The 25,998-nt window shown below is 38.2% G+C and overlaps 1 protein-coding gene and 1 long non-coding RNA gene across 12 annotated transcripts in view; one reads left to right on the forward strand and one right to left on the reverse strand.

The window, feature by feature from the left end:
• Positions 1-381: 381 nt before the first annotated feature.
• LOC148050449 (uncharacterized) lies at positions 382-12,522 on the reverse strand. The gene is made up of 3 exons (XR_015701052.1): positions 12,040-12,522; positions 11,154-11,280; positions 382-3,255 (listed from the first exon to the last, which is right to left on the reverse strand). It is a non-coding gene; the product is annotated as an uncharacterized LOC148050449 (long non-coding RNA).
• A 134-nt stretch (positions 12,523-12,656) lies between these two features.
• Positions 12,657-25,998, forward strand: part of CSNK1G3 (casein kinase 1 gamma 3) — an 85,027-nt gene continuing 71,685 nt past the window's right edge. For 7 of the 11 annotated variants that reach the window (XM_087741985.1, XM_087741988.1, XM_087741992.1 and 4 more), the window contains exon 1: positions 12,657-13,059. The gene's annotated coding sequence lies outside the window, so the exon portion shown is untranslated. Of the gene's footprint in view, positions 13,060-13,089; positions 13,578-25,998 lie in introns of those variants that run through there. The other 4 variants (XM_087741982.1, XM_087741995.1, XM_087741983.1 and 1 more) reach the window with 3 other exon arrangements.

A 25,998-nucleotide genomic window follows, 5' to 3' on the forward strand; every position in this document is an offset into this window, starting at 1 on the left:
ATCTTATTAAGTGATTGTTTAACATGATAACAATGATAATCGTCATTGTGCCTGAAAAATGTAAACAGTCCTACTGAAGTCAACAGGATAATTCATGTGGAGGTGTCATGGTTTAACCCCAGCCAGCAACTAAGCGCCACACAGCCGCTTGCTCACTCCCCCGCAGTGGGATGGGGGAGAGAATTGGAAGAGTAAAAGTGAGAAAACTCATGGGTTGAGATAAAGACAGTTTAATAGGTAAAGCAAAAGCCACACACACAAGCAAAGCAAAACAAGGAATTCATTCACTACTTCCCATCGGCAGACAGCTGTTCAGCCATCTCCAGGAAAGCAGGGCTCCATCACGCATAATGGTTACTTGGGAAGACAAAATGCCGTCACTCCAAATGTCCCCCTCTTTCTTCTTCTCCCCCCCAGCTTTATATACTGAGCATGATGTCATATGATACAGAATATCCCTTTGGTCAGTTGGGGTCAGCTGTCCCAGCCGTGTCTCCTCCCAACTTCTTGTGCACCCCCAGCCTACTCGTTTGTGGGGTGGGGTGAGAAGCAGAAAAGGCCTTGACTCCATATAAGCACTGCTCAGCAATAACAAGAACATCCCTGTGTTATCAACACTGTTCTCAACACAAATCCAAAACATAGCCCCATGCTAGCTACTATGAAGAAAATTAACTCTATCTCAGCCAAAACCAGCGCAGGAAGAAAAGCTATTCATATGCTTGAGAGTGTTCAGGTCTTAAATTTTTTGCATGACTTCTTCTCAATAGTGAGAATGCGTATAACTTTACAATTGGCTCACAGTCATTCTGCATGGTAGAGAAATGTATGTCCTCCAGATCTCAAAAAAACTGATATACTGATAGAGGAGATTATAACTGATGACTATTTCACATTTTCGTTCCATGACAAAACAAAATAATCACATATATTTCTGGAGAAAAATGATTTTACATGAAGAAAAATATTTAATTTTCTAGTGAAAGGTGGAATAAATTATTAGAGAAGTGAGTCAACATAATTATTTCTTCATAATTTCTCTGGAGGTTAACCCACTATTTATTTTTTTAATGTAATACTGCGCAGAGGTAAAAACAAGTTGATTGGCAGCACTTTGTCTTGTCTTTTCCTTTTGTTTCTGGATTGTTGAGTTTACACTTTCCTGTGTGCTTCTACTGCTTACTGTTTTGGAACATTTTTGATTGTATGTGTATTTGTAAGTAGGCCTTTTCAACCATATCTTTTGGGTGCTTACATCTAAATATAAAATTACTCTAATAAATTAATTACATCTTCATACACTGCAATGCTTGATAGCATTTCAACTTTCAACAGTTTGTCCATTGACTTTAAAAGGGTTTTAGATCAGGACATCAATTTCTTTCAGACCAAGCTACTTCAGTATTAACTTACTCAGTTCCATCTTCCTGTTTTTTACCATAGAAGTTCAGCTGCAACTATTGATTATATACTTTTTCTAAACTTAACTTCTAGGTCTATCCTTTTCTGATAGAGCTAGGAAGCAACATAACAATATAAATATCATCCCCATAAACAAAATGAAGCTTTTTCTTGATGGTCCCTAATTTTTCAATAGTATAGAATTTATAGATTGACATAGTACTAAAGGAAAGAGTGATTTTTGGCCTATATTCCTCATTACATGGCCATTGGAAAACTTTTAGGAAAAGATTAGACAAGCATCAGCTTGAACTAATGTAGGTATAATCTTGAAACAGGGAGTTGGAAATTACGATCTCTAAGGACCTCTTAGAGCATTATTTTTTAATTTAACTGTGTCTAATTGTCAGATGCCTACAACACGTGTATTGACAATTTAAAATTTATGATTTCAAAATTTAATTAGTTTATGATTTCAAGAAATTACATGAGTATAGTGCACAAAAATAGGAACAATTTATTGGAAGTGAAAAAGCAGTGTTAGACAAAGTTGGATAAAATGCTGGTATATTTTTCTAAAAAGTCTCCAAAGCTGAGGGGGGGAAATGATTCCTTTGAATAGTAGTACTGTTCAGATGGAGAATAAAAGAATGTTCAGTTCTTTTATCCTTTGGCTGAATGTTAAAAATACATTGGGTAAGCAACACTATTTAATTTTGGCAATGTTGTGTATGGACACAAAAAATATTTCCCCATGCTGTAATTGCTGAGCTGATTTTTTTGTTTGGTTTGGTTTGGTTTGGTTTAGTTTGGTTTGGTTTTTTGTCACAATGATTTAAATAACTGAGAAAGCAGTCTACTAAGAGTTGCTATAAAAATTTTTACAGTGGGCTGCCTGAGAATGGATAGCATATTAACTGAATAGGAAGAATAAGAAAAGACATCATAATTTCTACAAATTCTTATGGTTCCACTTATGTTAGCTTTGCCAGAGAAAAAATAAGAGGCACATAACTAGTGAAATAATTGAGAATTCACTCTACAAAAATAGAATTTGTGTAGAGTATATGGAAGTCTATATAATTTGAATAATAATAATAGCAGAAATAAAACTACCAGGATAAATGTAAAATACACATTTATCAATATACAATGTGGCATATATCACAAGCAGTGCTACAGCCTATGGCTTGATAGGAATGCATAATAAATTTTATATAGATTACAAATTACATCTCTACAAGGCTGTAGTCCCTGAAATTACTGTAATAGAAATAGCAGTAGAGAAATTACAGTGGAAAGATAACTCAGCACATTTAAATTGATATTGCTGAAAAATACAGCATTATTGACAGATAATTATAAATGTTACTAAAAGTACAACTGGAAAGAAAATTGTGAAATTATTGTGAAATATTAGGAATAAACAGCCGTAAAGTGGATCAGATCATAAAACTTGGAGGATGTCACAACCCAGGAGAGAACCACACAAATGCATACTGGAAGTATCAGAAAATACTAAAATAGAAGGATGTTATCTCTTGACACCTTTTCAAGGCTTGAGGTGGTCCTTTAAAGTCATTCCACTCTTTTTCCTTTGACATCTATTTTCAGCTACAGATTTGTCCTGATAGAATCCAAGCCTTTTTCTTCATTCCCTTTCTTCTGGAGTCCACAGGGATTGTTGAGGCATAAGGATAGTTCATTATGTTTAATTCAGGAGTGTACAGTATTCAGTTTAGCTTGTGTGGTTATTCATATAGTTCCTTGTTTAGATTTTGTGAACTCCAGCGATGGCTTGGTAACTCAGATCCTTACACTTTTTTTTTTTTTCTCCTTCTGGTATTTCTGATTCTGGGGGAAACAAGTAGAATGCATACATTTAATACTGCCAGAGCTTTTATTAACTACACTAAGAACAGATGAGCCATGCTTTTCTGCCAACAAAAGTAGGTTGGTCCAGACCCCTTAAACCATTTCCTTCTTTTCCTCTCTCTCTCCTCCCAGCAGAAAATATTTCCTATATTTTCTTTGTTCTAACACTTATTTTCATTATTGCTCAAGTTCAACACCTTCAAAAACTTTAGCGAGCCACATCCAAGATAGCTTCTATGTTCTACTGTCCATGAAGTTTGCACCTTAAGGTATGTGGTGGAACTGGCATTAAATGCCTTTATGCAGTGTGGATTCTACCTAAAACTACACCGTGGGGTATTCTTTTGCCACATGGAAAAACAAAAATATGGACTTATGGCCAATTTGAATGGAAAAAATTTAACTTCAATGCAGTGTTTTGAAGAGAGTAAATTGCTTACTCTTTGAAAAGAGTAAATTTTTTGAGTCAGATGCACAGAGATAAATCTTCAGTGGTATGTTGACTTCCTGTACCAAACTTAATATGAAAGAATTTCCAATGTTCTTACGATAAATGTCTTGTCATTCACTTTTTTATCTTATAATGCCACTTCACTTTTTAAAAACAAAAAATAACTACAAACTAAAGATTGATGTGTGTTTTAAATGTATCTTAGAAATGTGTACCAATCTGATTTTTTAGATGATCTACTGCTAAAACTTCCTGGACAACACTGCACCTTATAAGATGAAATGACACAGCAGTTGAAATGCCAGTTGAACTCCAAGACAGACAAATGTAAAGTGATAAACAGTGGGAAAACCAATCCTAGCTTCACATATAAAATGGTGGGCTGATCATAACTATGCAGGAGCTGGACATTAGTTTATGAAATATCTGTGCAAAACTTCAGCTTAATGCTCTATAGAGGCCAAAAAAGAAAACTGGATGTTAGGATTTAGTTGAAAAGCAATATGAAATAAAACAATGGGATTGTTCTGATCCCCTTATCTCAGAATAGATGCATTGGAACTACAAAAGATTCGGAGAAGGGTAACAAGGATGATCAAAGCACAGAAGAGCTTCTTTACAAGGAACAACTGAATAAAGTAGGATTTTTCAGTCTGGAAGAAAAAGACAGTTTAGTAAGGGTTATGGCAGAGGTTGCAAAATCACTGGTGGCATAAATTCAGCAGGACTTCTAACAAAAGAGCCAAGACCAGGAGAAGCCAAGTTCAAAACAAGCAAAATTCTTCAGACAGCAGCTAAGTTTTCTGTGAATCTCCTCACTAAAGGTTGTTGTTATCAATGCAAAAACTTGACATTAGTTCAAGTGGAGCCCGGACTAGTATTGTAAAGGAAATCTATTGAGGGTTACTAAAGAGAAAAAGCAAAGGAATTCCCTGACCTGAAAGTAACCAGGGACTAAGAAGGTACATTGGGGCAGTCTCATATGTGATTGCTATGTTCTTACTAATCCCTGGGCATTGATGGTTCAGGCCCTTTGAACAAATAACGAGGTAGCTGTGGAACACTGGTTGCATTTGCTCTCATGTAAAGGGCAAGGGCCTGTTTCCAAACATGCTGCAGGCTTCCAGTCTTGTTGGTTCCAGTGGAAATCCCTCAGTATGTCCTTATGTCACTCTGATGTTATCTTTTTGTTAGTGTCTCTTCAGATGGGATTGCTATGAATACAAAGCAGTTGCAATGTATCTTATCAAAGTAATTTTCCTATCAGAATGGGGAAGTTTTGTAAAAGTGACCTCTTTTTCCAGATGAAAATGGGAAGCATCCAATGATACCTCTGGGCAGTGATACATTTTTGTCTTCAGAAAGCAAAGGAGGGAAAATTAAGAAATATATAAGCTAGTCAGTTCAGGGATTCACTAGCTGCTTCAAGCCAGTTATACTCCCATGCTGCATTTGCTTATATAGGAACATAAATCAGGATATATTTTACCTTTGCAACCGTTACAGACAGAATATAACTAAGGATAAAATGTGATCTGTAGAACTAGAAATTTGCTTATGTGATTTTAGATTGACAAAAAATTCTCTCTTCAATTTAATTGCTTAAAGTAATACCTAAACTCCTGGGACACCCCCCCACCAAAAAAATTTTTTTTTAATAGAATGTCTAATAATTTATGTATAGCAACATATTTGTAAAAAAAAGCTCACGTTGTATTTATCTCTCTACTCTTCGCACACAATCCATTTTTTTTGTATAGCAGCTGCCAGAATTTGTAGATTACAAATACAAGGATTTTCACAGAAAAGCAGTTCACAGAAATGTCCTTGATCTTGTCACAGTAATGATCATCCCCTGAGCTTAGCATTTTACTGACTATACTATTACTCTCCATGAATAAAGAAGACAAGTTCTGTGGAAATAGCCATGTTTTCAGCACATCATTAGTGAGTTTCAGGAGAAAATTGTATAATAGCAGTAACACAGACCACATAAGGAGCCTTTAAAACCAGACTTTTATTAGATTAATGAAAAGGAAATGATGTTAAGGAAGCCAAGCAATTAGTACCTCATCCCTTATGCTCCACCTGATGGTGTAAATGGTTTCTATTTCTGGATGGAGCAGGAAATCTTATTTTGCCCTCCAAATCCATGTGAATCCAATTTCCAGAAATGTAATATTCATATCTCAAAAAGATACACAGGATTTCTTTAGGGTTAATACTCAAATAAAATAAAAGTTCAAAGCTTTCTAATTGATAACTAGTGGAAGAAACTCTTAAGAAATCAATAGCATAGATAGAAGCATAAACAAAGCCAAGAGAATCTCCTTTTCAATGCAAGTTAGCAGCAAAGTTATTTTTTTTAGGGCCAGGTTCTGCCTTGATTTCCTGTCTGTGAAATATAGTTCATTGATCTCAACATAAGATACCATGATCAATCCAGTGCAATATTTATATCTGGAAAGCCAAACAAAAGCAATACAAATCTGAATATGAATTTTACTACTGTAAAACTCATTATTTCCAACAGAAAATCAAGACTTAGGTGATGATAGATATGAATTGCTTCTCTTTAACATCTTAATGAGAAATATGCATTCCCAACCATTTTCATAAAAGCCAGTATAACGGGACACACATCTTCAGTGAATTCTCTAGCTTCTACTGTACAAAAACCATTTTGTCTAGGTAGCACAGCCATAATTCTGCCATGTAGCTCTGTGTCTGATCAATTCCTCAATTTCAGGAAAAATTTTTAGCGTCAATGGGCAGAATGCTATTGATTGGGTAGACAACTAGAAAGCCAAAAAGGGGAAAACGCAAAGCCTGTATAATCTGTTCTGTTTCTTTAGTAGAGTGACAGACTCGAGCACCTTCATCATTTTCCATTAATCAAACAACTGGTGTTATAGAAAGGGCAAAATGGAAATATACTCACGGTCTGTAGAACAAGGCTGGAAAATTACTCCTAGAATGTAAATAAGGAACACAAATGACATAGCTTTTGGTATGTAAGGGTAAAGGACAAAAGGAGCCATTGTGATTTTGCATAGTCAAAATTAGGGTATACACAGAATTAATGGCAGATAAGGACTCCAAAAGATTCCTAAGGAAAGGTAGCACACAGGAGGTTTTTGTGTTGAAATGGAGGGAGCCATTGACATGCGCAGGAAATCTGGCTCACAGAGATTACAGAATATGTGATCTCCTAATAAGTAACATGATATTCTTGATAATGTTATATGACATTGAAAGAAAAATAATTGGCTTTGGGAAAGAGCTGCAGTGATTCAGCAAGCTAATTAATGAGTCTCCTCATCTGAGTACACTTCTGCTCCCCCACATACTTTCCATTTAAATGATCTCCTACTATATTGGGTGACCTTTGACCATACTCAATACAATAGCACACAAATTAACTTGGTGCTATTATGAAACATTTTGTCTCATCTCTCAGACTGAGAGAGTTTCATGGGAAGCAGACAGAATACAGACAGTGGTGGATTTCCTTTGGAAAACACTGAAGGCCATCATCTGACGTGGGAAAGAGCAACAGCTCTAAGAGATGATGAGAGCGAGGCAGAAGTGTCTACAGAAAAAAAAAGTTTATTCTACATTTTTACCATCTGCTTCTAATAAACCTTCCTTTTTTTTACTTTGTTGTTCACATAACCTGCAAATGATTAGGGGGCAGACGGGGCAAGGCAGTTACTAAGGAACAGCAGTTATAACAATGGTTGGAAAATGTAAATTTTGCATTGCAGAAGAGTCGCCTTGTTAGTACTCTCTGTGCACTAAGATTTAGTGCTTGGTGACTAATTCACGATTGATTTTCTAAGGTAGAATTCAAACAATTCATAAACTAGAGAACAGGATTTGAGGGCAGGGTATTGGGGGTAAGAAGGGTAAAAGTCTAGATTCAGGCAAAGGTCTATTCATTGTTCCTCCTTAAGGGAAAGGGTTAGGAAGAGCTGCAAACACTGGTGAAGCCAGATTGTGAATCATTTAGCAGCTGGCATAAAAAACAAGTACAATTTATAGTGTAGTTTGTGATATATTAGCAAATGCAGCATTTTAAAAACCTTGGCACTTGACTAATTGCTGTTATGAAAGGAAGTGGAAATATTGCGGAATAGCTTGAAACACATAAATAGTTTATTTGTACTCCCTGACTGTTACATTAAGAGAGGAAAACAAACACAAAGATGCAGTGCCTGAAAAATACTGAAAATGTTTACATCATACTAGTATTTCTTCGGGTTTGTTTTTTTTTTTTTAATTTTTTTATTCAACTTGCAGAGTTATGGAGACATTTCTAAAACATTGAAAAGAGAAAATGGGGTAAAGAGAATATAAGGAAGTTTATACTACTGAAAAAAAAGTTACTCTAAAAAACCTCTTTATATTAATAGAAGAAAGCTCCATTTGTAAAAGTCTGTATCAGCTTTAAATTAAATTAATTACACTTGGAATCATAGAACGAAAATAAAGAAGTGGCTTTATCATAAAATCAATGCATTTATTTCTAAATATTCTAACACAAGGATCTAGTGTTATTTTCAACAGTTACTGAGCAGCTTAACTTTGAAAGTGCACATGGGGCAGAAAACCTTTTCAAATACCTCTTAAAAATTTTGCAGAAATCTTTCTATCTATTTTTCTTTTCCCTAAACTTCAAGCTTTAACTATCACTTTTACCTAAATGAAAAAATATGTAACTTCCGTTCAACCTCTTGGATAAATGACAAAGTGATTACCATTGGTTGAAGCGGGTCTATGATTAAATGCTTAAAACAAACAAAATCCTCTCTGTACATGAAGCAGCCTTAGATCAACAATCAGAACACTTATCACTATCTCAAACTTGAGAATTCTGACATTCTGCCAAAGTGTTTCTGTACCTTATCATGTGGTTCTCATGCATGTGGTCTTTTCACTTGACATGACTCATAATTTACAATTTAATGGGCTAATTCTCCAGTTGTACTAAAATAGATTTTGATGCAGCTGAGGCATGGCACCGGTGAAGATCTACATGTCCTCTTTCTGCTTTTCTTGTGCAACTGATTTCCACCAGCTTTTAAAAGCTCATTGTTGTCCATTAGGTTGGAAGGGATCAGCCCAAGCACAGCACTTTTTCACATCTCTCCCTCACGTAAGAGTACTTCCCCCAAGGTTATAAGGAGTTCTTCTGAAGAAAAATTGAGAACGGCAAACTCCTGAGAAGTCAGGTCAACCAACAGCTTCAGGATTATGGAGAGAAAGTAGTATAACACTTGTATGTGGGTCCGAGGACATAAACAGCTGAAGCCTGGTTTTGCTTTTTTATTTAAAGTAATGACATTCTGTCAACTGCTTAATGTTGTATGATGTATGAGGATGCTGTCTTACAGGGATTCTCAAACTGGGCATGCTTTTTGCCACCATCATTAGCAATGACAGCACTACACCAGCAATCACGCAAGTTCCTGCTTCTTTGCTGGGCCCCAGTCATGCACAGCAGAAGGCGAGCCCCACCTTTCTCTCACACGGTGTTAACAAGTCTAGGTTCCTTGCTGTGCTCTCTGCATTCAGAAGAGGACTATGCAAGGCTCCCTGTGGTCCTGAAATTTTGGAACCTACAAGTGTACCTCGACCCCAATCTGCAACGCATACTGCCAAGTCCAGCCAGGTAAGACTTTCTCCTTCACAAACAGTGAGTGCTGCCAAACGGCGTGAACTTTAGAACAAATGAAACGTACACTGTGTTGTTTGTTTTCTGTGTTTGTAGGCACACATTTACAGCAGCCAGGAACAGATTCCCTCCACTGCCTCTCCACACAGGGCTAAAAGTTGGCTAAGTGCTGGCTCATGACTGTAGTTTACTGTGTTGCAGAAATTTTTGTATCACACACTGGGAGCTCTTAATCTACAACAAAAAACTTAAGCTAAACGTTAGTCAAACAGCGTTTAGGTGATCCATAAGAAAGAATTAATTTACTGCAGCAGCTTACATTAGTGGCTGTTTAGCTCTATTTTTAGTTGTTAAGATCTTCTTAGGTACATGGATTAAGTTACAGGATCCTGAATGGCAGAAATTTGAAAGGACTGTGATTGAGATACTGCAGTGAGAGAATCATTCTAAATGAGCTTGACTGGCTCAAGTCATGACAGTGGAAAAAAGACCAATATTTAGAAGTGAATATGAGTTTAAAACATTGGATGGAAGGAGGAATCATATGATTATTTCTTCCATGTATGAGAAAAGAACAAAGATCTTAACAAACTGGAAGAGCTGTTAAGTTATTTACAAAAATCTGAACTGTAATACTTAAAACCCAGAAGTTATGCCTATGGGGATTTTAGTGCAAGTTCTTAATTTACTAGTATCTAGTAATTAAATATTGTAACATGTCATGGAGGAATAAGTTCATCAGAAAAACACTGCATAAATGAAATTGTGTAGGCTTCTGGAAACTGATGTTTAAATCTCAGTGCCAAATGATGAATATTAAAATGAAAGTTGAAATTTCACAGGGAATTAAATATCTTGTCAACTTTATGATAAAGTACTTTTTAAAAATGAGAAACTGTGGAAAGTTAAGAGGCACGGTATCTGGCAAGCTTTGTTATTTTGCTCTGCGTGCAGGAATTTTCAAAGGATTCCATGAAGGCAATAATGCTCAGTCTAGGATTAAACACTGGAAGTACTTTTTCCTGCACTTGGAGCAGCATTCATGCATGTACATTGCAAGGTAGATTACACTATAAAGTCGAAGGCATAGCATTTCTTTCCTATTTTATGTACTTGACATCTGGCATGGTATGTCTGTGTTGTTCTTAATGATTAAGAGTAGAAACACATGTTACATGTAGCAATTATCCTCTTCACCACTGCAGCCTGACTGACTGTAATTCTAACCACCCTAAACAGATGCACTTTTTGTTTAAAATTCTGAGATGTGGAAGACATCTTTCCCTTTTGCCTTATGTTCTTTACCTAAATCCTACAATTACAGGTTATTAAGTAGTCTGTTGAGTTGAACTAAAGGCAAATGAATTGCAATTTTTTTTAAAGTCAGAAATCGTGACTTAACTGGAAAAACACCTTACAGCTTTTACATAAAAAATAACTCTCCACTTGTTATTAGGTTACAGCAGCCTGTTTAGAAAAGGTCAGGAAATGCAATATTAGTATTGGTGAGAAGGTGTCCATTTCTGATTCAAGTTGATAGAAAATTGGAGGACAGATTCTACAAAGCAAATCTGGAATCACAGTAATGCAAGACTTTTTTTTTGTCTCTGCTTAGTTACTTGTAAGAGTGGACTGCTTAAGTGTCTGACAGGATCCTGCAATACTAATTGGAACTAAGTATATCCTCACTCCTCTTCAAGAAAACCATCTCTTACAGAGGGGAAATGTTTAATGCAAAACAGCACAAACCTCTCTGCATTGTTCCAAGACTGCATCCTGTATGATGCTAGAGAAGACCAGGTGAATAGCTGGAAGAAAGTTAGATGTTCTGAAGGTGAATCTGCGCTCCATGTGGTAAACGAGGAGTTACACATTTCTGCGAATAAATGGCAATGACATTACTGAAGTCTGCCTTATATACCAGCACACCACAAAATACTTAGCACAAATACAGGATAATTATCAATGGGCTTAAGTGACAAGATCACAGTTAAACATCAGCAAAATCTTTCTTAATGGGAGTAACAGCACAGGTTGTCTATGAAGGTTTTCCGGCAAAGGTCATTAAATGTCTGCTGAAACTAGGAAATGTACAGTTGGGGAAAAGACGACTGAGTGAATGACTTCTTAAAGTCTCTTGCAGCTATATTGCTTTTAATTCTTTGTTCTGCAGGGATTTCTAGGAGGTTCTGGAAAGATGCAAACTTTCCCTAAAAAATTGGGCAAAAAATTGGGCAAGCAATACTCAGCATCTGTCAGAAGCTTCAATACTTATCCTTTGCATCCTCTCTCCTCTATATTTATAGTGACTGTAAAACTAGCTGTTAATAAACTTTTAAAGCTATTTTTAAGTTTTCAAATGAAAAAAAAAATCCTTTTACTTAAAACCTTAGGCCCTCAGTGGCCTAAATGCTGCTCTCCCCTGATCAGAGAACAAGACAAGGGCCTAAAGATCTTTTCTCTTGCACATGTGTTGGCACAAAGTCTATTATATGGCATTTATAAGTCTATTTTTCAACATTTACAAGGTAGTTCTCGCAGCAATCAAGCGAGAGCAGTGTTCTGATTTCCCCGTTTGCTGCACGGATACACGGGGAACGCCCGAGGCCTGCGTGAAGTGTGGAACCTCACCCACCTCCAACTACAGTGCCAAACAAGCGGTGTTAGCCCTGTCAAGCGTGGGGGGTACAACGCGGGCAACAGCATTTTGGAGAAACGACGAAATGCGAGCCGTCCGACGTCGAAGGATATTGGCGTTCTGGGGACCGGTGCCCAGCAGAGGATCAAGCAGAGCTCTATTTCCAGGCGTTCCGCGGCTGTGGTCTGCAACTGACTCAGCCGCGCCCGGGCACAAGGCAATCTCTGGAAGCCAGCCCTTCCCATTTTAAGCAGCCACCTTTGCCCCTTACTAAGGAGAGCGGCCCAGAGCATCAGCTCACCGAGGCTGAAGGCGAGCAGCTGAGGCGGAGGGATCACCGCCGCCTCCTTTGAACCGGATCTCTAAGGTTTGAGGGAAGGCGGCGGGGCTAGCGCGCCCGGGGGTCGGACCCCTTCGGCCGCCGCCGCCCATCCCCGCCCGGCGCGGGGTGACCGTTATCCGCCCCGCAGCGCCGAGGCGCGACCGAGCGGCAACAGGACCTACCGCCCGCGCCGCCGCCCCGCCCCGCCCCTCCCCCATTGGCTACCTCCTCTGCCCACCAGCGAGCCCCGCCCCCTCCCGAGGCCTGGCGTTCGCTTCTCGTCTCCCGAGTGGCCGGCGGGGCCTGTCAATCTCTCGCGCGAAGGGTGAGAGGCGCCGGTCGCCTTGGCCGAGCGTTCCCTGAGGCCCTTCCCACGCGCCTCCTCCGCATCCGGGGGGAGGCGCGGCCCGCCCGGGGCTCCCGCCGCCCGGGGCTCCTGCCGCGGTGGGAAGGGGCGGGCGCTCCCTGCCGCCGCTTGCCCGCCGCCTCGGCGCACCTCGCCGGCTGCGCCCGCCCCGGCTGGCCCCCATCTGGCAGCTCCCGCGGCAGCGCAGGGTTAGGGAGCAGTGCCCAGAAGTCAAAGGCTCGCCGCCGACTCTGCCGGCCGGGCGCCGACCCGCCGAGCCTCCCTTCCCCGTCAGCACGGCGGAGCCGGCTCCCCTCAGCCCCTCCGCAGGGGTGGCTTCGCGGGGCCGGTAGGTAGCTGTCCCTGGCCGCCGTTCGGTGGGGGGCGCCGATTGTGGCGGCCGCAGCACCCCCTTGGGCCGCGGCCTTGAACCGGCTTCCTCCTCCCTCCGCCGGCAGCGGCGGGGGGGCGGCGGTGGTTGGAGGGGCGGGGAGCGAGGCCGCCCGTCCTGCACCCCTTGCGGGTCCGCGCTGCGCTCCTTCCACTGGCCGGAGGGCGGGAGGGCGCCGGGGGCTGCGCGCCCCTCCGCGGGCGGAGGCGGGCGGGAGTTAACGCCTCGTAGCGCGGGCCCCGGCCCCGCCGGCAGCGTGGGGCGAGAGGACGCGACGCGGCCGGCGGTGCAAGGGCCCCTCGCTTTCCTGTAGCGTCTCTCTTGGGTGGCAAAAGCGGTGAGACCTCTGGCTGCCCTCTCCTCCTGAAGAAGTGTTGCTGCCGGCTTGTTTGGCTTCCAGACTAATCGCCGATTTCGGCGGTGCTGGCGGTGGTTAGTCCGGCCGAGCGCGGAGCTGGTTTTGTAGGAGCAAGTGAGTAAGTTCGTTTTGCTGTTCTGTAGAAGCAGGTTGCTGGAGTGCATTTCTACTGGCTTGGTTAGCAGATTAGCGGCAGACTGAGCTCCCAGTGCTTTTTTTTCTTTAAAAAAAAATTATTTACAAGCGCACTCTGAATATAGTGGTCTTACGTTTGATTCATTAAAATCTCTATGAGTGATACTTCAAGTGGTTTGCTTTGAAACTCTTACAGAGCTTGCTTTCAGGCTTCCTTGTTGACTTTGCTGGCAAACCTTTGATGGATGTTAAAACGATGTGCTGTGTGTAAAAGGAGTTGGAATATAATCAAAGATTTTTTTTCTTAATGCATCTTGTATGTAAGGTCTTTTGTAAGTACATACGTAGTTATAAATATATAACTGCAAAATTATCCTTTATTTTGCATGTTCTTAAGCATAATCGTAAGTGAAGCACACTGTTAAGTATATTAACTGTTTCCACCTGGGTTATGACTACTTACAGGGATAAACAATTTATCTGCACTGTAGACTCACATCTTTTCTGAAACTAATAAATGTCTAGCAGATGCATTTTATCCTGAGCTCCGTTGGGATGTTAAAATCCAAGATAGGTGTAATGCAATTTTCCTTTTAAAGGGAAAAGATGAGATAGAGGTTTCTCTGTTAACTGTATTTTAGGAGATGTCTTCTACTGACCTCAACATCCTTTTGTCAGTTTCTTTTGAATGGAGAAGTTTCAACATGTGAAACAGTATTTGCAATGGAAATAAGTGGTATTTTATTGTGCTGGCCTGAAATACAGAAATTACCTGGAAAACAGCAGACTATTTCATCAGCTGTGAATGACTTCCAGCTAATGAAATGAATCTTTTTGTCTTGCCACTGTACTTCTGAATCAAATAGATGTATTTGCTTATAAAATGTAAATGATTTTCAGAATCTAGAACACTAGTTCTGATACAGTGATACATCGTGTTTTCTGTAGGGTGTTTTTCTGCATGATCAAGATAAAGATATTCAAGGTTAGTTAGGGGATTCAACCTGTTTGTTCAGAAGACTTGCAGATGCTGTCTTAATAACCTTTCTGAAGATGTTCTTTCCTAAACAAAAAAAAAAAGTCACTGAACCTGCAAAAGAGTTTTTCCTCGTCCAGTTTACTTATGTACAATCAACAAGACTGAATTTGCTTCCTGTGGTAATTTTTCACTTTTTAATAGTCTCATAACTAGATTAAATACATTTTTAAAGCTGATGCAGTGTATCAAAACTTAGTGTACCAACTGCATCTGCAGAGTGTGTCCTATGAAAATAGGATTGTTTATGCTTCAGTAGTGACTATGCTAAGTTCTGTGGTTAGAAATATGAGTTACATGCATTTGTAGCATCTTTACTTTTGAAACATTATTTTAAGACAATAAAATATCAGGAAGTCTTCTGGTGTTTAAGATGAATTTAGTTATGATTTTGAGACAACAATAACTCAAGTGTGAGGAATAGGGAAGTAGCAGTGGTTACTTTTCTCTGGTATCTTGTAATTACAAAAAACAGCTTTCTAAAGAACAGGACACTGATCAGCTATATTAACTATCTGTATCTAACTTTTCTTAATAAGTCATACCAGCTAAACAGTTTTTTTTCAGTCTGTTGTGAACAAAACAGATAGTTGCTACTTGTTTCTTAGGTTTTTATTTTTACTTTTAATCGATTATTTTGGAATGACATACACAAAAGTAATAACACAGTTAAAGGCATACACAAACCACGGGAAGAACAAAGTTGTAAAGGAGTTTGGGCTGCTGCTTCTTCACAGTTTAAGCTCACCGATTCAAATGGAAACTAACTGCAAGAGTGTTCAGTCGATCCTACCTACCCCACCCACAGTTGTAGGAGCAAAATTGCTGACACTGTGCTTAGGGGAAGAGTAGAACAATGCTTTTCAGCAGTGGAGTGTGGTTAAATTGTCTTAAAATGATCATGATACCTGGGGGTTATTTAGCAATAAAAATGGGATGGTATATTCCCGAGGAGCAACTAATGTGCCCTGGAAGAGTAGGCAAAAGCATAAGAATTATAACATGTTGTTTGCTTTGCTTCTGGGCCTTTAACATTCTTTCAAAAGTGTTTTGAGATTTCTATATAACTGTTTTCCCTGACCTCTTAAAAGGTAAAAAAGTAACTTTTATCTAACTGTTGTATACTTTCTGGCAATTCTTAATTTGAAATATTTGGTTTTTTTTTTTGCTATGCAGGCATTTTAATGCTTCCTCAATGCTGCTGCAGGACCAATGCAGTGAAATCAAGCCTGCTGCTGCTGAGCTTGTTATTCTGAGCATAGTTCTGAGTAGCTTCCTAGACATTGTCGCTGGGGTTCTAGGGGTTTGTGGTCCACTGCTGAAATAGTTCAGTGAAGAAAAATGTGTATGTTTGAACTAAATAGTTGCATAAATAAAAGCACACTAGTAAGAAAGTAGTTAAAAGCTAGGCTGATGATCATAGATAAAGCCAGTGACTGGAACACCTGTCCCTCCCTGTGACCTTAGGTAAGCTACTTATTATTCAATGTCTCCTCTTCGGCATAGGGAGAAAGTAGAAGAGGAGATGTTACACACCAGTCTGTGCTGTAGAATTGGTTTGGATTTGGGTTACTTAGAGAGCTTTCTGAAAGCCGTACTTTCAAAGGAGTTCTGAAACTCTTAGTAAGTAGTAAAGTACTTGGCTATGTTCCAAAAATATAGATTAATTTATTTTGATCAGATTTAGCTCGCCTGTTATATTTAGTTCTAGTGTTCAATCGATGATATGTTCATTACCTTAAATGAATGAGTAGAAGGATTCTTTCTAAGAAAAGGTGCAGAGAATATTTTTAAATATTAAATATGCAACACCTTCAGAATACTACAAATGTCTTTACCAGTGCATTCTCCTAGGATGTTTATTGAGCTGCATTATCCTTCATCTGTTGCACAGAGCATTTTTGTTTGAACACATTTCATTGTAGTTACCCCTCATCCACTCTTCTCTCTCTTGTTTATTTGTTTATCTGTTTTTTGAGTATAGCTACATGTAAAAGCTCAGCATACATTTTAGGAAAGCTTTTTAATAAAAGATGGATAATATCCACTTCTGGCTGTTCAAAGTGGGGTATTTTATACACAATAAGTGTACCCTGTAGGTATGGAAAGATGACATTTTTTTGCTATTTCTGTGTCTAGTATCCTATTGCTGCCTTGTACAGTGGAGTTAGGAATGGGAGGAGACATACTAATAAGTCATAACTGTCTTTGCAAAAATGTTTACTCAGGTAACTGTAGGTCACAGAAGTCCATGACAGACACACAGGTAAGATTTGCATACTTCAAGTAGGTTTATTACTTAATCAGACTTCATGTAGAACATCACTAATGTAACTACAACAGTGTTTTCATATGCTTTATGATCTTCCCTCTAAGCTTACTAGCCTGTTTAGCTTTTAACATACCAAGACTTTTCTAATAACTGTTTTACTTAACTAACTTAGTGATTTAATGGCATTTTCCTAGAAAGGATTTTTGTTTTCCAGATTACATGGATGTAATTGCCTGCGTGGGAATTTATACTCTTCATTGACCACATGTTTAAATTTTGTTATTTTCAATTAAGACAAGATGTGGACTATAACAATGGATGGTAATGTCCTCTTCAGTAGTACAAAAATACAGAGATGTTTTATGACAAGCAGGGCCTTGATTCCAGTTTAAAGCATGTAGTGTGTCACACTTCCTTATTGTCTCTGTGTTTATTCATTGAGTAATTCTTTAGGTGCCATGCACTTTATTCAGTAAACCATGTATGATAATAGAAAGCAGATGTAACAGTTTCAAACAGAAGCATAGTTATTGGTGATGTTTGGGTGGCAATTAGCCTATGGAGGTCATTGAGAACAAGTGTGCTGTCTTTTAAGAAATACACTAAACCTTCTGTGAAACAGCAGTCATTGAAATTATGTCGCAGGCTGTTAGGAAGGTCGTCATCTCTACTACCAGGTATTTCTTCCCCTGCCCCATTCCTGGCTGTGCAGTTTTGTACCTCTACACATCAGTCTCTTGTGTCCTTCACTGAGTTGGTTGAGCTTCTGTTCAGTAGCAAGGTACTGTTGAGTGTGTGAACTTCCTACTAGGTTAGCGAGTCTAATGGCTTTACAGAGGTGTTTGATTGCTGAAACTGGTCTAAAGTAAGCAACAGGAGCAGCAGATACCTGTGGCCAGATGCAGCAGGAGAAGAGAGCCATCATGCTGACCCATTATATTGTCTAATTGCATTTTTCAAAACAAAATTTCAGACTTAGATTGTCTGTATTGTAGTCTTAAAACTGTTCTTTTTCGTTCAGCTTGTCTTCAAGCTTGAGGTACTAATTACCTAGTGAATGTTCATCTGTTATGTTTGGAAGGCTGCATGGGCTGTATTGGAAAAAAACATACTGTTGGGCTTCAGAAGTACATGCTCCTTGACAGATTATCTTTGTGAAGCTGGAGCTTGTGATTTAGTCCAGGGTAGGGCACACCTTTGCAGCCTAGAAGAAAGTACGATTTAAAAATTGTATTAGTATATGTAGAAAAATCTCTTGAGTACCTTTCTGTATTTAAGGCACTAAACATTTTCCATTTTAGGTCTTTATATTTGGACTTAAATGGAGTAGCTTGCATTTCTATATGTAGAGACATGAAAGACTTTTCATGTTTCAACAGCTTTTTAATGCAATAATATAAAGCAATCTTATAAAGGTATTAAGTGTTGCTTTAAAAGAGTTCCATTAGCTTAAAATGAAGTACGTAATTAGTTTCAGTTATTGTTGATGTCAGTTTAAATGTAGATAATGTCCACATAAATACAGGTATCTTAAATTCTGCAGTAGCCTTGGGAAGATGAAGTAATATTGTAGAGATTACAGTCAGGGATGTGATTGCTTTAGGGGTCATGGGAGACATGTTTCACTCTAACCTCGACGTTGGTTAACTATCCACCGACGTTATCACTTCTGTGTGGTAGTAGCTTGAGAGCTGTTCAGCTTGCAACTTGTAATACAGGGCAGGCAACATCACATCTCTCTTTTTCACTGAGTGAGAAGTGAAGGTAAGAGTTTTATTGTGGGAAGAAACTAGGGGTTTTGCAAAAAAGAGAGCTCCAGATGTAACAGAGGGAGGCCTGGGAATACTGTGGAAACATGGAAGATATGCAACAAGCTGAAGGTACTGCAATGAGGCTGTGTGGGCGTTGAATAGTAATCTTCAGAGAGCCAAGCTTAGCTAACGTTGCTTTTGAGGAAAAATTTGCTTAGTCTGAATCTTAGTCTCCCTAGGTAGTAAATCAAGAGTTTACTACATACAGTGCCTGCCTCAAGATACTGACATTTTCTCATTTTAGTGCATGAGAATTTTGTTTTAAATTAAAATTGGTGTGGTTAGTTAATTGCCATCAGACCTTGGCAAAACAGATGCCAGTAGCATACAGGTTATTTTGTTCTCAGAACTTCTTATTTACACCAAATGATTTCATATTTAGTATTGTTTGGTTTTGTATAAAGCTTTGGGAAACTTTTTTCCACTGAGTGTCATAGGAAGTCATTGGTTTCAGTATGTTTTATATTAGATGACTAATGATGAATTTAAGGTCTTAATGGTGGCTAAGTTTTTTTTTTTCCTTTAAATTTGTGTCAATATGCATCTTGTGTGTTCAATATGAAGACGGCAAGCATGATTCTAATTGGTGTGGTGTCTGAGGCTTTTTTATCTGTAACATATTACTCCATATTAAACTTATAAAGCAAAAAGAAAACTTTATAGAAGCCTTTTTGAGCATATAATGCTGTAGTTTCATTTTAATGAAGACGTTTTAGGTAGGCGTTGCAGTGAAAGCCATGCATGTGAGGGGAGAGTTGCAAGTATATCTGATAGTAAAGTACTTGGAATTCATTGCTGTAGAAGGTACCTGTCTAATTTATGGAGACTATTAAAACAGCGGAATCATTTGATTACCTTGTAGTTTGTTATCATCAGAAAACCTCAACAAATTCATAGCTGCAAAACTTACTCTGGAAACATTTTCCCGAACTGTGGGTTATCCCTTTTGTTATCTGCAGAGCTGGCAGGAACATCTATGGTTAACATCTATTGTAAGGTTGTGTATTTTCAGTGGCAAAAACATTGTCAAGTCTGAAGTCTTTCATACTAGTTTCTGCCTCAAACAGAAATAGGGATAGTTTGGGTTAAACTACTTTGCTGATTTGGAAAATAAACATAGGGAAAGACCTACCAATACAGGGGGGAGGAAAAAAAAAATCCCAAAACAAAACCAAAGAAAAACTCTCACCTGACTAACCAACTTGCCGATAAGTTCTGGTACTGTTAAGTTAAAGCGTGTACTAGAGTTTTGGTGGCATGGTTTACACAATCTTTTCGTTGTTACTTAGTGAAGTTTTGCTGAGGTCTCAGGCTTTTGGAAACACCATTTATAACAGTCCAACAGAGCTGGCAGTTTGGAAGATATTCTACAAAAATTAAGTCCTGACTGTGTTCAAGTCTGGGCTGCATGAATGGCACAAAACTTTTCTGGAACCTGCTCTGTTATGTTGATGGGAGATCACTGTGCTGCCAGGCACTGGAATTTAACACAAAGTGACTTTCCAGCCTGTGATTTCTGTGCGTTCTTTGCTTCTACCTGGGAAAAGGAGGAAACACACAACCTCAACAGTGAGTGGGTGACTAGGGCTGTGACTTGGGCTTTGTCTGAGCTGGCAGACAAAGGAGTATTTCCCACCTCTCAGATCCCAGTGCTTGTATCCATACTGGCCACATTTGGAAGAGCATGCTTTTGAGCTGCAGTTCAGTACAGTTGTAGTTAGACTAACGTAGGAGAGCTATAGGGGAAAAAAACCCAAGTGATTCAGGAACAGTTGAGAAGGCAAATGAATTTTGGTAAGGTCAGAATGAGGAAAGGCAGAGGTACGAAAACATATTCTCAGTAGTTCTGTGTTGTCAAAGCCTGTGAAACTTAAGTACATGCCTCTGGAGGTCTGACCTCATAAAGAGAAATAATGTTCAATACTACTGGTAATAGATGCCTTATGGGATCAAATCATGATCTGTCAGGCATGAGCATGTGATGTCTTATTTTCTAGGCTTGTTTTTCAGGAGTGTAACACAGTAGTTAATGTCTGTGACTGCAGTTGCAAGTTGAAAAATTCCAGAGTTAAAATCATTTAACTTGAATTTGGCTTTCTTCTAGGTTCTTACAGTAGAATATGACCGAGTAATTAAAGACAAAGACGAGGAGGAATTGGACTCAGTGAATTAAATAGAGTTTTCATTTTGAAAACTGCTATTCACAATCACTGCTAGAGCAAAGTATGCACTTTATCCTATTCAAATTCTAACCTGAAAACAGAATCAGTGCCTTTTGGACTCTTAGAAAATGATATTTTTTCCATATAGCACTGGAGTGCTTCACCATTGTGCTTAATTGTGTCTTCAGACATAGTTATGGTGTCAGATGAAATGTAATGTTATCCTTGCTTTGTTTTGTAACTTTTAGATATGTTCAACTTTACAGTTTCTTTAGCCTTGCTTTAAGCTAATCTATACCTTTCAGTTGTTCTGCTCTAACAGCTGAGTGCTGATGGTACAATGCTTGATGTAGAAAATTGAAGCATCCATTATGTAGTATTAGCTAGCTCAGCATTAGTGTTCCATCAGCTGTCGACAGTATAGCCCATTTAAGTGTGTGTGTGGGTGGTGTTGGAAAAGGGGAAAAACAAATTACTGGAATGTTGCTCAAACATCAGTTAGCTCCTTTCTCTGGTCTTTAGTAAATAAGCTTTAATACTGTCATTATTAGTTTTTTTTAATTATTCCTTGTGTTATACCACTCCTTTCTGGAAACTGACTTTCATCTGTTACTCTAAAATGATGATGATATGATCCTGCAAGAAGGATGCATGCACAAAAATTTTAACCAACTAAATGCATTCACTTGCATGGAATCCTAAAGTGAAGTTGGTAGGATTTTGTGGTGAAAGCCTATAATGAAGTGTGATTTGTGGATTAGGGCCAAACTTTTCTTCTAGATCAGTGAGAAAATATAAATGTTTATGCACTGAACAGAAAATAGCAGTCTTCAGTTGATGTTCATTTTAAGTTTACAGAGGTTAAGAGATTGTTTGGGGATCTTAATTATTGTGTAGGTAGTCCACTCTGTCATTTTGGGAAAAAAATGTATCGAGTTAGGATGACCCTGAGTACTGTACATGTCTTCTGATGTGACAGTATTTTGATCAGAACTGGCGACTGGGTGGTGAAGGGTGCGTTATTGTTGGTTAGCTAGTAGGCTTTCAAGTGACAAAATTAAATGTACAGATCAGATACTAAAGTTTGGGCATTGGTAGCCCTCAGATTTCTTCATGTGGCTTTAAACCTCAGCGCAAGAAAAATTACAGCGGCTTAACTAGAATGGACTTTAAAAACAAGCTTCAATAAAGATAAGGTATATTTTTGGTTAGTGTTTGTATGGAGGAAGATTTAACTAAATGTGTTAATAAATAAAGCTGTTTTTCTGTCAGATTTTGTGTATTGAAGAAGGATTATATGTGGCCGTATGCAGTTTGCTGATGAACTTTCCCTAGGGAAATAGCTATTTACTTGCAAATTTAAAAGCTCATTGTAGAATCTTGAACTAATGTTCATTGAAAATAATGTGTGGCAGGTGATACTGTAAGAAGGAAATGCAATTTTGTTTTTTTAATATATATACAACTTGACAGGAAAACCTGATTTTTTTAGAAGGCTTGGGTGTGTAGATTTTTATTTGCGAGAAAGCCACTCAGACTTACTTTGACTTTTTCAATTAGGCTGCTTATTTGAGTGAATTTTGTTCGTTTGTGTTTGTGGACTGAGACTGTGTGTACGTAGACTTCCATTCATTTACATAAAACTTAATGTTGTATGGGGAGAATCTTACAAATCTATAAAAGTAAACAAATAGTTTTTTTTAAAAAATCATCATTTTCAGGAATGCTGATAATCTCATTTGCATGCCAAAATTCATAAATTCTGTTCTTGTTTTGCTTTGCAAAACTGTTCTGTTAATCTAGAATGGATTGATATTACAGAAAGTAGAAGCAGAAAAAGACTGGATGCTGCCTGAACAATGCAGTTGTCCGAGGTAGTCATAGAAAGAGAACAGAAGAATCTGTGCAAAACTTAAAACTTTTAAGTAAAAAAGGGAGAAGTGGTAATGTAGAAGGTACTTGAGATACAAACACTGCATTGTTGGAAGTGCTGGTAATGCAAACAAATTTAAGTGCACTTGTGATCTGTTAGTTGCCTTGGAGTGCTGAAGGGCACAAATCAAAATAAAAATGTTTTGAGGCTGTGTATACTGAGAAACAAATTGCACAGCTGAGCTCCTGCATGATCTGTTATAAGGATATTTCATTTGCCTTTGAAATTAGGGTATTACGTTTGCTTTCTTAAATAAGCATGTGTATCTTCTGAAGTGTGAAGAGTTTGATCTGTATGTCATCAAGAAGTAGTAGTTGCTGTGCTAATTTTCCGTCTTTGCTGCTGAAACTCTAGGAAGGATTTCCAACTCATTAATATGTTGCTTACTTTTTCTTTGTGGAATAAATGTAGCAAATATGGGATCTGATCTTCAGTATTTTGAAAGGCAAGCTGGCTGGGAAAGAATGTGAATGGTGGGTTTTGATGGCCTGAATGTGTATTCTGCGGAAGATCTGGTTCAGGTGCATCTTCACTTCTCGTGTATTCTGTATGTTTCTCACCTTATTCATGTAGAGACACCAGTCCTCTTACGTGAAACTGAAAAAGTTCATCCTTGTTTCTTGGATTAATTCATATCTGCTGCAAAATATTATTGTTTTTTTTGAGGGGGAGAATGGTGTTGCTTCAGGGAATTTGCATGTTCCTTTTACAGGTTGTCCAAAGTAGTTGCTTACCTGACTGAAGTCAGAATGATAAGTACCTTAAAAAAATGGGAGAATAAGACATTCTTGGATGAATCAACTAACATCTGAAAGTACGATGAATCTTAAGGTGTGCTAGAAGTCGTAGAAAGGAAAGAACAGATAATACCAAGCTGTATTTTGGTTTTTATGTTAAAAGATTTAAAAAACTAGAAAATTAGGCTGCATTAGACTTGCAAAAGTTAAACTGAAATTCCCCAGGTATATCAAGTGGATTACATTGTTGTGAACAAAATGAGTTACTGATGAATGAGTTTTCATTATGTTGAGGTTACATTCGGAGAACACCTAAAAAATGTAACATGATACAGTAATGAGCAATTTCAATACAGGTTATTGATAGCTGGAGAGAGAAATTGTGTCAGGAGAAATTCGTTTGGAAATGTTTTTTTTTTGTTTGTTTTTCAACGCTCATGTCATGAGTGTGTAGCATCTGTGGAAGTTCTACGTACTGAATATTTCAATGCTCTCATTTTGTCTTTAGCTTTCACTGAGATGCTAATGATTTTGCCTTTTTTTTTTCTGCTTCTGAAATCTGGAAAATGATGAAATAATATTCTTAAATCAAAATTAGATTGGTCATGTTTAATTGAGTTATGCAATGAACCTTTTGACATCTGTTTTTATTTTGGAGTTTCTTTATGAAAGTATTTTTCTTTTCAGGCTCAAATTAGTGATAAAAGGAAACAACTATCAAAAGTGGTGTTAGAAGCATCTATTTGTCCGAAAAATAAAGCTACAGACAAATTTATTTCTAATATAAACTGTTGGAATAGCAACTCTACTTTTTTGGGCCACATGAAGATCATGTGAAAGTTTGAATTTGGACTAAATTGAAAATAATTAAATATGAATGATTAAAGTAGATTTATTTTTCATTTTAAGTAAACAATGAATCTACTAGGTCATATAAGAATTTAAATTGTAAGGTATCTCTAAATTTAATCCCAAGCATTTTTTGAGGTTAGAAACTGCTGTCCTAAACTTTCAAGGGCTCTTCAATTGTGAACCTTCTTGCTGTGGATTTGAAATTTCACAGATGTCCTCTGTTGCATGGAGACATGTATATGAAAATGATGTAGTCATCTTAGAGCTAGGCTAGAAAGAACAGTGTAATCTTTCCATGAGGCATACAAACAATACCAGAAATAGTTGATTAGATATTTGAATTGTGTATTGATTACCTCACAATGAAGCTCTTATTCTGAGCTTGATTTCAGATTTGTAGTATGAATTGCAGTTTTTCTCGGGTTAAAGGAGTTTTGCTGAATAAAATTCTATGTTGCTCTATCTGTGGTCCAAATACATTTGTAACATTCAACTGAATATTGGAAATTGAATGTGACTGTTCTCTGCCTGAAATAAAGGCTACTTAGTAGGTCAATTATTCCATAAAAACTAGGTGTCATGTTAGAGGAAGGGTCTTGGGAAATCTGTGGCAGAAGCACTAGAAACTTTCTCTGCACTCTTCTACAAGGTGTGAGGAGAAGCTTTGCTGCTAGATTAATGTCAGTGCCCAAAACCATGAGACCTTGGCAGTAGGAGTATGTGAACAAAGAAGCTTGAGGGGTGAGAAAAATTTGAAGATGTATGAAAATGGTAGGAGCCTGGGTGAATTTTTAAATGGTTTGTGCTTCAACCAGAGGTGTTTCTTTACCGTCTTTCCTTTTGTTTCATGGAATCTTTTCTTTTCTTCCCTAGTTGTTGTGCTACTGTATGCTTTTTCTAAAACTAGAGAAAAATGTTAGTATACTGATACTAGCAGTGATATAGGACCTTGTAATTAAACTCTGAAAGGTAATGCATACAATACCTAAGGGAGCAGTCATGATTGCCTGTTTCATTTAACTTTGTCACTTCTGGACAGTGGACTGTTTTATTTAGCAGCTTTAATGTGCTCTTAATAGGTTTATTTAAGAGTGAATCCTGAACATGAAAAAGCAATGAAGTAGCTAGTAAGTTTTTATTTTAAAGGTGACTTGCACATTTGAATGTGAACATTGTTGTGACATACACTTCAGAATATGTAAACTTGCATGTCATTACAGTGGTGCTGCTGCTGCAGGCTCAGCCATTTGAGAGATCTATGAATAAAGAAGATGCTTAAATGAGTTGGTCTTTTACCCTGCCTTATATTGGGTCCTGAAAGTCTTTATTGCTGCAGAGTAAGGTTGTCACGTGGCATATAGTCTTTGGTAGTGTTAATTGGGACATTTTCAACTGAGATTGAGAGTGATGTGGAGAGAGAGAGATATCGGTAATCTAGGGATGTGTAAAATGTTTTGCAGGTGTCACTTCTTCCTGTGTGCCAATCCCTGTATTAGAATTTGAATTTTAGCAGTCTGCCACTTTCTGGCAATAATTTGACTTTGACCCTAAAGCAGGTTTTGAATGGGATGTTCTTATGTGAGTGTGGCTGTGCAAGAAAT

Source organism: Nipponia nippon, unplaced genomic scaffold, assembly GCF_047370975.1.
Source record: "Nipponia nippon isolate SJK-2023a ecotype South Korea unplaced genomic scaffold, ASM4737097v1 scaffold_8, whole genome shotgun sequence".
NCBI lineage: Eukaryota > Metazoa > Chordata > Aves > Pelecaniformes > Threskiornithidae > Nipponia > Nipponia nippon.